We start from the raw sequence: 12,899 nt of genomic DNA, 5'->3' as shown, positions 1-12,899 counted from the left end.
CTCCTCCGTCCATGGAATTTTCCAGGCAAGAGTACTAGAGTGGGGTGCCATTGCCTTCTCCAATGCAATCTTAGAGCAGCCCCAAAATTGTAAATTCCATTTGCTGGAATTTAGTCATAGCTAACTTTCTTATGTGGAGAAGGCAATGGCACCCCACTCCAGTCCTCTTGCCTGGAAAATCCCATGGACGGAGGAGCCTGGTAGGCTGCAGTCCATGGGGTCGCTAAGAGTAGGGCACAACTGAGCGACTTCACTTTCACTTCTCACTTTCATGCATTGGAGAAGGAAATGGCAACCCACTCCAGTGTTCTTGCCTGGAGAATCCCAGAGACAGTGGGCCCCCGTCTATGGGGTTGCACAGAGTCGGACACGACTGAAGCGACTTAGCAGCAGCAGCAACTTTCTTATGTATGTGCATGTGATTAACATTTTGTCTTTAACTGACCCTCTGTGTCAATCAGAGTTCAGTCAGGAAAACAGCTGCAATAAAAATTATGTGAACAAAGGATTTATAATATTTATTTTAGAATTTAATTTAGAATTACATAATTTAAAATTATGATATTTAATTTAGAATTACTACTTATATTAATTAGACATTACACTAATGTGCAGTAACCTGGAGAAGTGAAGATCAAAAAAGGGAAGTGATAGGCACCAATCATTCTCTTAGACGGGTTTCCCTGGTGGCTCAGTGGTAAAGCTTCTGCCTACAGTGAGGGGGTGTGGGTTTCATGCTTGGGTTGGGAAGATCCCCTGGAAAAGGGAGTGACTGCCCACTCCAGTATTCTTGCCTGAAAAGACCCATGGGCAGAAGAGCCTGACGGGCTACAGTCCATGGGGTTGCAAAAGAATGGGATATAACTTAGCTACTGAACAACAACAAAATTCCATTGGACACACAGGTATGAGTACCATGTTAGAACTATAGGATAGAGTTGTTAGCTATAGTAACTGTTAAAAAATAATCCTTAACACCCAGTTAAATTTTAATTTCAGATAAATAATATTTTTTATTATAAGATGTCCCATGTAATATATGACTCTTTGTGACCCCATGGACTGTAGCCCACCAGGCTCCTCTGTCCATGGGATTTCCCAGGCAAGAATACTGGAGTGGGTAGGCATTCCCTTCTCCAGGGGTTGTTCCCAACCTTCGAACCCAGATCTCCTACATTGCAGCCTGAGCCACCAGGGAAGCTCATATGAGATTGGACTTAAGCTAATTTTTCTTTTCATTATTTATCTTAAATATAAGTTTAACTGGGTGTCCTGTATTTTATCTGTCAACTTTATAGAAGGAATATTTAAGAAGCCGTGTATGTTCGCCTCTGAAGTACTGTGGAGGGGTAGTATGTGGAGAGTCTATGGAAAGTAGCACCAACTCTGTGGCTACACAGCTAAGTATGTGGCAGTGAACCAGGGGCTGTTGTTGGTAAACAGAGTCACTGGTCAGGAAGAGGAGCTAGATCTGGAGCAGGAGAGACCAAGAATAACCTGAAACCCACTGGGCACCTCTGTGCCCATAATGATGACTTCACATCTATCTTCTAAATTGCACAGAGACCTCTCTTGACCACACAGAAGGAGATTCTGGGAAAGGCAGTTTCTGGTTATAGTCAAATTAGTGTAACTCAGTGTCATATATCTATCCCTTTTGCCCTAAATTCATACTCTCGCTCCTTCTCTCTCTTTGCTAAGCTAAAATATATATAGAAATGAGTGGATAATAAACATAACAGTTATATGAGTTTTGACAAATGTATACACCTATTTAAGCAATACAAAATCAAGATTCAGAATATTTCTGTCTCCCTAGAAAGTTTTCTAGCCCCAATCAATTGATTTTTTTTTTTTTTTTTTGTCATGGTTTTGCCATGTATTCAAAGTGTTAGTCACTCAATCACATCCAACTCTTTGTGAGCCCACGGACTGTAGCACACCAGGCTCTTCTGTCCTTGGAATTCTCCAGGCAATAACACTGGAGTGGTTTGCCATTCCCTTCTCCAGGGGGTCTTCCCAATCCAGGGGTAAAACCCGGGTCTTTTGCGCTGCAGATTCTTCACCGTCTTGGAGTTTTCTAAAATGGAAGCATACAGTATTTTTCTTGTGGATCTTGCTTCTTTCACACTGCATCATGTTCTCATCAGTGTTGCTGCATGTATCAGTAATTTATTCTTTTTTCTTACTGGTTGGTAGTTCACTGTAGAAATATATCCATTATGAAAATCAAGATAAATTTATTGAAAAGATAACTTTATTCCAACACTAGAATTATTGTCATATGTAGAAGATAAGCATGCAGAAAATTCCATAAAATACAATCTAATACTAGTAAGTTGTATTTGTTTGTCAAATGTTCTGAAACCCCAGTAATTTCCTGATGTTATCTAGAAAGGTATCAAATACATATAGGCACTGACCAGAGACTCTTTTTCTTGAGTGATCAAAAGTATCGATGAATGAAAGAAGATAACTTCTTTTGATCTCCTAACTTCAAACAAACTAAAATCATTTTGTTCAGTGTTAACTGACACCACCTCAACTCTCCACACACATTCTGAAAAGTACACACTAGAACATGATGCAGGAATCCTTGGAAACTAGGGAGCTGGGACACCATGGGGTTCTCAGCGGTCCATAGTTCAGACACAACTGTGGGAAATAACTCAACACCGAGCCTGCAGCAAGCCTAGAAAAGCTTTTAGCAGAGCCCAGAATACTGCTGTTGGCCAAAACTATAACCTAAAATGAGCTGGAAAGGACTCGACCTGGATATGACTTTGTAATAGCCAATTGGCCTGGGGTTCGCAGCAATTGTTATCAAACAAAGGACACTTTAACTGATGCTTAAAAGTTTCCATATGCTTCTCTGTACTGCTCTTAATTCCTGCTTACCTGCTTCTGTGGTCTATCTCCTTTAGGGTAGAAGCCATGTCCTTTAATCTATGTATCTCTATTGCTTAACAAGGTATATAACATTTGCAGGACACTTGAATGAGGAGCAGCAGCAGTACGAGGATATATCATAGAAACAAAGGCACACACAACCTGTGAGGAAGTTGGTGGAGCAAAGTAACAGATGGGGAAGACTGAAACTCAGGCTCTTGGGTGAATGCTTGTTTATAGCGGGACTGCTGAACTTCATGAAGCTCTGCTTTCTTCCAGTTGTCTAGGGAACAGATGTTTCTTAGGGTGATGTTCTTATACCTTGCTGGAATATTTCATCTACCAGTGGCTTGGCTGTTTCTGAATGTAAATATCAAGAGAGACTCAGTAGTGACAGGTGTTCTGGGAGAAGAGTTTATGATACCTGAAGAGAAACAGCCTATTATTTGGAGTTCCAATAATGGGGAATGTGGTGTCAAGAAAATGCCCTCAATAACTAGACCAATTGATCACCTAGTTAAAAGGGGCTAATGTGACCTAGCCATGGCCAGAAGAACATAGGTCTTCTAACACTCAATATGGTTTTTTTATAAACTGGCTAGGGGCCCCAAAAGACGCTAATGAACATGGAGTATAAGAGTATAAGCACCCTTGCTCCCAACTGGGTGGATGGATAGATAGAGATAGGTGATAGATATTATACACTAAAATAATAAAAGATCTATGTAGCTTTAAATAAATTTCACGGGACTGATGCATTTAAAGAATATATTTTTTAGATATTTAATCATTAGGTTCAAGAATAGTGGCCCTAGTGGTAAAGAACCCACCTGACAATGCAGGAGACATAAGCAATGCAGGATCAGTCACTGGGTTGGGAAGATCCTCTGGAGGAGGAAATGGAACCCACTCCAGTATTCATGCCTGGAGAATCCCATGGAGAGAGGAGCCTGGCAGACTACGGTTGATGGGGTTGCAAAGAGTCAAACACGACTGAAGCAACTTAGGATGCACAATAATAGATCCTTTTAAGCTTTCTTTCCTGATTCCATGCTAAAACAGAAGAGTGAGAACTAATGATAAATTCATTTGTTCCACTATTAAAGCAATATTTTTGAAGACAGGAAGGCATAAAGCATATTGTGAAATAATCTATAAAAGCTCCCAGCATGATGTCTGGCTCAGTAAACAGTCAATAAGTATTAGTGTCTTTTCATCTATTAAAATCCCAGGATTAGGAATTCTTGTACAGCCTAGAAAATGGAGTTGATAACTATCACTGATAAAAGCTTTACTTTTTAAAAATGCCTAAGTCTAGTAAAGAAGATACTAAAACTTTTTCAAACTTTAACCTAAATGGTGTGTGTGCTCAGTTGCTCAGTCGCTTCCAACTCTTTGCGACCCTGTGGACTGTACCCGGCCAGGCTCCTCTGTCCATAGGTTTATCCCAGCAAAAATACTGTAGTGGGTTGCCATTTCCTCCTCCAGAGGATATTCCCGACCCAGGGATCAATCCACATCTCCTGACGCTCTTGCATTGGCGGGCAGATTCTTTGCCACTGAGTCGCCTGGGAAACCCATTAACCTAGATTAGACCTACAATAATGAATGAATAGCAGAAATGGTTTCAGTGTAAAATGAAGTCTTGTTGTGAATGAAAGCTAAATTTACCTCATAGGTTTTCCAGAGGAATCATTTTATTCATGCCAGATATACACAAGGAAGTTTTTCAACCATTTTTTGTTATTTGGCATGAAAATTGTTTTCTGATTTTCTTTGTGAATCCTGCATGTTTTGACTTGCCTATTAGCTGTGCCTAATAAGTATAAATTAAATGAAAATTCAGCAACATGGGATGCTAAGTGGGTAAGGAGGGCTCTCCTTACATGAAACCAGAATCACAACATCAGGAGGAAATTGTGATGAAAATTTGCCCTCAATATATCAGGAGAAAGAAGTGCATAATACTTTGAAGGACGATTCTTACAACATAAGACCAGCTTTCAGCAAAACCATGTTGTCGTAGACTTGTTTTCCCTTGCAGTAAGTGGCCTTTCCCCTTCCTCCTGGACCTGTTGTCCTTGTTGGCCCCATTCCTTCTGGTTTCAGTGCTGTGCCCTGGTCAGTGTAATCTGAACAGTGGCTAATGTGGACTAACCTGTTGGTCAGTCAAAGCCCACCCACCTAAGGCTGCCCTTCTCACCAGATCAGGTCCCCAGGGCAGACAGAATTGTCTGGTGCACCTACAAGACTTTATTATACAATTAATAAATTGAACTACTATGTCTTCCAAAAAATTTGCATTTTATCAGAGCACTTAAAAGGTTTCAAATAATGTATCACTAATGCAAAAATTTTCCCCATCAATTTACCATGAAGTGATGGGACCAGATGCCATGATCTTAATTTTCTGAATGTTGAGTTTTAAGCCAACTTTTTCACTCTCCTCTTTCACTTTCATCAATAGGCTTTTTAGTTCCTCTTTGCTTTCTGCCATAAGGGTGGTGTCACCTGCATATCTGAGGTTATTGATGTTTCTCCCGGCAATCTTGATTCCAGCTTGTGCTTCCTCCAGCCCAGTGTTTCTCATGATGTACTCTGCATATAAGTTAAATGAGCAGGGTGACAATATACAGCCTTGATGTACTCCTTTTCCTATTTGGAACCAGTCTGTTGTTCCACGTCCTGTTCTAACTGTTGCTTCCTGACTTGCATATAGGTTTCTCAAGAGGCAGGTCAGGTGGTCTGGTATTCCTATCTCTCTCAGAATTTTCCACAGTTTATTGTGATCCACACAGTCAAAGGCTTTGGCATAGTCAATAAAGCAGAGATAGATGTTTTTCTGGAACTCTCTTCCTTTTTCCATGATCCAGCAGATGTTGGCAATTTGATCTCTGGTTCCTCTGCCTTTTCTAAAATCACTACAGATGGTGATTACAGCCATGAAATTAAAAGACGCTTACTCCTTGGAAGGAAAGTTATGACCAACCTAGACAGCATATTCAAAAGCAGAGATATTACTTTGCCGACTAAGGTCCATCTAGTCAAGGCTATGGTTTTTCCAGTGGTCATGTATGGATGTGAGAGTTGGACTATGAAGAAGGCTGAGCACCAAAGAATTGATGGTTTTGAACTGTGGTGTTGGAGAAGACTCTTGAGAGTCCCTTGGACTGCAAGGAGATCTAACCAGTCCATTCTAAAGGAGATCAGTCCTGGGTGTTCTTTGGAAGGAATGATGCTAAAGCTGAAACTCCAGTACTTTGGCCACCTTATACGAAGAATTGACTCATTGGAAGACTCTGATGCTGGGAGGGATTGGGGGCAGGAGGAGAAGGGGACGACAGAGGATGAGATGACTGGATGGCACCACCGACTCAATGGGCATGAGTTTGAGTGAACTCTGGGAGTTGGTGATGGACAGGGAGGCCTGGCATGCTGCGATTCATGGGGTCACAAAGAGTCGGACACAACTGAGTGACTGAACTGAACTGAATGCCAAAATTCAGTCTAGGAAAGAGATTTTTAGAAGATATGGTTCCCTACTTTTCACATGCTTTTCATTAAGTTTTGCTACCCCAGCTTATGGATATCATCAACTTATTATTTCTGTTTAAACTTGAAGCCTCGTTACCCATTTAAAACCATTTGTACTGATCAATTATACATAGACAGCCTGGTTCTCCCAGTCTGTACTTATGTTCCTCATAATATCACAATCTGACAGTGTTCAAACTGTTCTGGGGGCTCTAGAGCATGCCCCTTGAGGAAACTGAGCTTGCTAGACAGTGGAGAAATGTGGTTTGCTAGAGAATGAGCCCCTTACACTCTGCAGGATGCATGCATTTCAGGATAAATAAATCTTGATGAATTTCATCCATCTGAAGTCTTCTTCCTCAGAGTATGAAAAAAATTTACAATGTTTCTCTTAAATGAATGATTGGTGGAAAGGAATAAACAACAATCTCAGGTTGCCCTTAAAGAATCATAACATTATTAATTCAGTAAATTACTGTGTATTTGTAACCTAAAAATGTTTGCATTTCCCCACGTGGCTTTTTAAAACCAGTATCTTTATATTTTACCTTTCTTTTATGTGTTCCACTAATGATGGTTATGCAGACTTGATAGTCTTGAAAATTCATGGCTAACCATGGTGCATCACTATTACTCTTTCAGCTGCCAGTATTAAAAAATATTCCAAATTAGTTTTTAAGCAGAAAGAGAATATATGAAAGCTTTTATATAACTGCAAATTTCTGAAGTAGCTCAGGCATGACTTGATCTAAAGCTCAAATGATGTCACTCACTGTTTTTGTTGTTGCTTGTTTCTTTGTTTTTTTTCTCTCCATCTTGTGTCAACTTCATGCTCAGAAACCTTCTTTCCTTGTGGTTAAGAGATGATTACAGTAGGTCCAGCCTCATAATTTATCAGATTCAACATCAGTGAGAAATGTATATTGCTTTGTAGCTCACTTCCGTCTGTTGAAGTGAATGTTCAGCTTATCCCTAAACCAATTACTCTACCTCTACCCGGGTGAATAGATTAGGAAGAGGGTGATGACAGAAACACAGACAGACAGACAGACAGACAGAGACAAAGAGATGGAGAGAAACAGAAACAGAGAGAAAGAGAGAGAGAGACAGAGAAAGGGGAAAGAGAATTTCTGTGAATGTAGAACGGTGTCTCTTATTAACCATCTTTTTTTCCAGTTTATTCCAAAAGTTTGGTACAATACTAGGTCCATAGTACATAATCAGTACATATAATTTGAATTGATATAAAATTAATATCTGATTCAATTCACACATTATCAGTTTTTCAGTTTAATATTTTGTTGGATTACTTTAATTCTGCCAAGACAATTTAAAAATTCCTCCAACTTTTACTTATCTAACTCTAATTTATTTCCTTTGCATGTTATTCTGGTTTCTCTGTTTCATAGCTTCTTACACATTCATGCTTCTCTTAGAATGGTTACATCTGTTAGTATCACATGAAATATCAGAAGAAACTTCATAACTCGTTGTCTCATGAGACTTAAGGGGTGAAGGAGGGGCATAGTGAAGCAGGAAAATAATGCATTGAGGGCTTCTGATTACATACTCCATATGTATTAGCACCTTTAATCCTAAGAACAAATGCTTAAGGGAGAATAATCCCCATCTTACAGATGGGAAAATCAAGCATAGAATGGTAAGTTTCTTGCCCAAGTTTTCAAAGTAACAGTAAATGAGCCATTTCAGGAAAAAAAAAAAAAATCATGTCAGTAAACTGTTGATTGGTTGTTTGGCTTTTGACTTGAAGGGATAACATACCCTGTCTTTCATGGTGCAGTTTTCCTTTGGAACTTACATTTTATTCATTGGTGGTGTTTTGAATATTGACTTTTCCCTCTAATAAGGAGAAATATATTCACACCTGTGTTTGCAAAGCAGACTTGGGGTACATATTTGAGTACAGTGTTAAAACCCTTTCTCAGACAATATGAGGACAGGTTAGTATGCAAGTTTCCTGACTGTATTTTCACACTTAGTATCTATTTCATCTAACAAGCCTCATGTTTTAGGGGGAAATTTTTTCCTACTGGATATTCTTCAGATATTCTATATAGGGGAATATAGGAAAAATTTAAATCGTTGCCATTTGGCAGTAAATTATTATGCAGTTTTCTGTTGGAGTCATCCCTGGCTCCCTAAGCAAGAGGCTATACTATAGTGAGAAACATGCTCTGTGTCCTCATGTTCTTTCAGATGGAGAATGTCATGTCTCATGGAGCAAAACATAGAAGGAAAATTATTTCTCACCCTATATCTAGTTCCTTCTATTTATATTTACTAGAAGTTCCTCTTACATACCACAAATACATTGTATGATCATCTTAATATTTAGGTTTTATGAATTTGCATCTTTTTCTGGATATCATAGATAATTTTATGGAAGTTTATACGGCTATTAGCCAAAACCAGACAACTCATTCATTAGCTGCATTGATTTTTCTAATTTAACTATCAGAAAGTTATCTTCTATATTTCCTTTACCTACAGGTTATTGGTGGGGAAGAGCAAACTCATTTTTCTTGCTTGAGCTCTAACATTATTATTTTATACTCAACAACATAAAGATTAAATAAAATGAAAATGAAGTCTTTTTTTAAAAAAAAGATAAAAGCATCTAAGTGACACTTATGATGATTTTATTTAAAATCAGTTCCACTCACTACTTAATTTAAATTTAATATTGTTCCTAACTTAAACATTACTTTATATAGTTGTTTATTTTAATTCTAGAAATTGAAAAATGCAAGGGCCTTAAAAGAGTACTAAGTTCATGAATTCAGCATTTAAGTACAGACTGGAAAACAGGTACAGTATTAGCAAATTCTGAAGTCAGAGTACTAGGAACTTAACTCACCGTACTAGTACTGAGTTCCTCCTTATACTTTTTTCCTAGTTTATCATTGAGTCTGAATATTCTCTTCTTTAAAATAGGAATAATAAAATATATCTTATAAATAAAATCTATAAGATTATATATTAATAATAGATATAGATAAAATTATGGATATAAATTAGATACCCATATATAGATACAGATAAAATTATGGGTTATGGTGGAGAGTGAAAAAACATGGTCCACTGGAGAAGGGAATGGCAAACCACTTCAGTATTCTTGCCATGAGAACCACATGAACAGTATGAAAAGGCAAAAAATAGGACACTGAAAGATGAACTCCCAGGACAGTAGGTGCCCAATATGCTACTGGAAATTAGTGGAGAACTAACTTCAGAAAGAATGAAGGGATGGAGCCAAAGCAAAAAAAACCCCACCCAGTTGCAGATGTGACTGGTGATGGAAGTAAAGTCTGATGCTATGAAGAGCAACATTGCATAGGAACCTGGAATGTTAGGTCCATGAATCAAGGCAAATTGGAAGTGGTCAAACAGGAGATGGCAAGAGTGAACATCCACATTTTAAGAATTAGTAAAATAAAATGGAGTTGGAATGGATGAATTTAGCTAAGACGACCATTACATATACTATTGTGAGCAAGAATCACTTAAAAAAATGGAGTATTAGCCATCATAGTCAACAAAAGAGTCCGAAATGCAGTACTTGGATGCAATCTCAAAAACGACAGAATGATCTCTGTTCATTTCCAAGGCAAACCATTCAATATTACAGTAATCCAAGATTATGCTCCGACCAGTAATGCTAAAGAAGCTGATGATGAATGGTTCTATGAAGACCTACAGGAATTCTAGAACAAACACCCAAAAAAGATGTCCTTTCATTATAGAGGACTAGAATGGAAAAGTAGGAAGTCCAGATATATCTGTAGTAACAGGCAAATTTGGCCTTGGAGTACAGAATGAAGCAGGGCAAAGGCTAATAGAGTTTTGCAAATAGAATGCACTGGTCACAGCAAACACCATCTTTCAACAACACAAGGGAAGACTCTTCACATGGACATCACCAGATGGTCAATACCAAAATCAGATTGATTATATTCTTTGCAGCCAAAGATGGAGAAGCTCTATACAGCCAGTAAAAACAAGACTGGGAGCTGACTGTGGCTCAGATCATGAACTCTTTATAGCCAAATTCAGACTTAAATTGAAGAAAGTAGGGAAAACCACTACAGCATTCAGGCATAACCCAAATCAAATCCCTTACGATTATACAGTGGAAGTGACAAATAGATTCAAAGGATTAGATCTGATAGAGTGTCCAAAGAACTATGGGCAGAGGTTCTTGACATTGTACAGGAGGCAGTGATTTAGACCATCTCCAAGAAAATGAAATGCAAAAAGGCAAAATGGCTGTCTGAGGAGGCCTTACAAATAGCTGTGAAAAGAAGAGAAGTGAAAGTCAAAGGAGAAAAGGAAAGATACGTCCATTTGAATACAGAGTTCCAAAGAATAGCAAGGAGAGATAAGAAAACCTTCCTCAGTGATCAATGCAAAGAAATAGAGGAACACAATAAAATGGGAAAGACTAGAGATCTCATCAAGAAAATTAGAGATATCAAGGAAACATTTCATGCAAACACAGGACAATAAAAGAAAGAAATGGTATGGACCTAACAGAAGCTGAAGATATTAAGAAGAGGTGACAAGAATACACAGAAGAACTATACAAAAAAGAAGATCATCGTGACCCAGATAATCATGATGGTGTGATCACTCATCTAGAGCCAGATCCTGGACTGTGAGGTCAAGTGGGCCTTAAGAAGCATCATTATGAACAAAGCTAGTGGAGGTGATGGAATTCCAGTTGAGCTATTTCAAATCCTAAAATATGTTGCTTTGAAACATCTTAAGTGTTGCTGCACTTAACATACCAGCAAATTTGGAAAACTCAGAAGTGGTCACAGGACTGGAATAGGTCAGTTTTCTTTCCAATCCCAAAGAAAGGCAATACCAAAGAATGCTCAAACTACCACACAATTGCACTCATCTCACACCCAAAGCAATGCCCAAAATTCTCCAAGCCACGGTTCAATAGTGGGTGAACTTTGAACTTCGAGATGTTTAACCTGGATTTAGAAAAGGCAGAGGAAAGAGAGTTCAAATTGCCAAAACTCGTTGGATCATCAAAAAGGTGAGAGAGTTCCAGAAAAACATCTACTTCTGATTTATTGACTCTGCCAAAGCCTTTGACAGCATGGATCACAATACACTGTGGAAAATTATTACAGAGATGGAATACCAGACCACCTGACCTGCCTCTTGAGAAACCTGTATGCAGGTCAGGAAGAAACAGTTAGAGCTGGATATGGAACAACAGACTAGTTCCAAATCGGGAAAGGAATATGTCAAGGATGTATATTTCACCCTGCTTGTTTAACTTATATGCAGAGTATATCATGCAAAACACTGGGCTGGATGAAGCACAAGCTGGAATCAAGATTGCTGGGAGAAATATCAATAACCTCAGATATGCAGATAACACCACCCTTATGGCAGAAAGTGAAGAAGAGCTAAAGAGCCTCTTGATGAAAGTGAAAGAAGAGAGTGAAAAAGTTGGCTTAAAGCTCAACATTCTGAGAACTAAGATCATGGCATCTGGTCCCATCATTTCATGGCAAATAGATGGGGAAACAGTGGAAACCGTGACAAACTTTATTTTCCTGGGCCCCAAAATCACTGCAGATGGTGACTGCAGCCATGAAATTTTAAAGATGATTGCTCCTTGGAAGAAAAGTTATGACCAACCTAGGCAGCATATAAAAAAATAGAGACATTACTTTGTCACAAATATCTGTCTAGTCAAAGCTTTGGTTTTTCTAGTAGTCATGTATGGAACTGAGAGTTGGACTATAGAGAAAGAGGAGCACTGAAGAATTGATGCTTTTGAACTGTAGTGTTGGAGAAGACTCTTGAGAGTCCATTGGACTGCAAGGAGATCCAACCAGTCGATCCTACAGGAAATAAGTCCTGAATATTCATTGGAAGGGCTGATGCTGAAGCTGAAACTCCAATATTTTTACCACTTATGCTAAGAACTGACTCATTGGAAAAGACCCTGATGCTGGGAAAGATTGAAGGCGGGTAGAGAAGGGGAAAACAGAGGATGAGATGGTTGGATGGCATCGCTGACTCAATAGGCATGAGCTTAAGTAAGCTCTGGGAGTTGGTGATGGACAGCGAATCCTGGCTTGCTGCAGTCCATGAGGTCACAGATTCAAACATGACTGAGCAACTGAAGTAAACTGAACTGAACTGAACTGATGGGTATAGATAGGATGTCAGTTTTGATGAACAATATTCAAGAAAATAATTTGAAGTAACAGATACTTGAAATGTAGGAAATGTAGGCATTATCCCTAATAACTATGAAAACATTTATTTTGGGTTTTGTTCCAAAGTATTTTAATTGATATTTCTTAGAAAAAGCTCTGATCCTCAATTAACAACTATTCTAAAGGAAAATGCCACCACTAGGTTTAAGAATGTCACTTCCCTCATCTTTTTTTTTTTTTTGAAATTTCACATGCAGATTAAAAATA

This window comes from Capricornis sumatraensis, chromosome 1, assembly GCF_032405125.1.
Source record: "Capricornis sumatraensis isolate serow.1 chromosome 1, serow.2, whole genome shotgun sequence".
In the NCBI taxonomy this organism is placed as follows: domain Eukaryota; kingdom Metazoa; phylum Chordata; class Mammalia; order Artiodactyla; family Bovidae; genus Capricornis; species Capricornis sumatraensis.
This window is presented reverse-complemented; position numbering follows the sequence as displayed.